This window comes from Carlito syrichta, unplaced genomic scaffold (assembly GCF_000164805.1).
Source record: "Carlito syrichta isolate Samal-C Ts95f unplaced genomic scaffold, Tarsius_syrichta-2.0.1 Scaffold303137, whole genome shotgun sequence".
Lineage (NCBI taxonomy): Eukaryota > Metazoa > Chordata > Mammalia > Primates > Tarsiidae > Carlito > Carlito syrichta.
The window spans coordinates 564,480-564,920 of record NW_007247233.1 but is presented as its reverse complement, the minus strand read 5'-3'; positions in this window follow the sequence as shown (position 1 = coordinate 564,920).

The following is a 441-nucleotide window of genomic DNA, read 5'->3' as shown; positions in this document are numbered from 1 at the left end:
TCGGCCAGCAGCCTCAGAACCACCCGGATTGCTCATTAATCGCGCAGCTCTTACTGTCGCCCCAGACCGCAGGGCTTATGCAACCTCTATTTTAGCACACCGGCAACCGCGCTACCCCGCCGAGGGCTCTGCGCTATTTTTAGACTCCTCCCTCCTCCGCGCCTCTGCGGCTCCCTCCCCGGCCCTCAGCCGTCAAGTCTGGGAAAAGCGCGGCCCCGAGCGCGTTCGCCGCTCGGGTGGGTTGGGGTGGGGTGGGGTGGGAGGAGAGAAGAGCACGGGGAGGAGCCTGGAGTCCCGCCGCGGCACTGACCGCACCCGAACGCCGGGAAAGCCGAGCTCTGGGCCGGGTTCGCCACTTGGGCGCGGGGAGCGCTGCGGCCGGCCAAGGTGCCCTTGCGGGATCGGGAGTGCGGACTCAGGCCCTCGGAGCCAGGAGCGGCC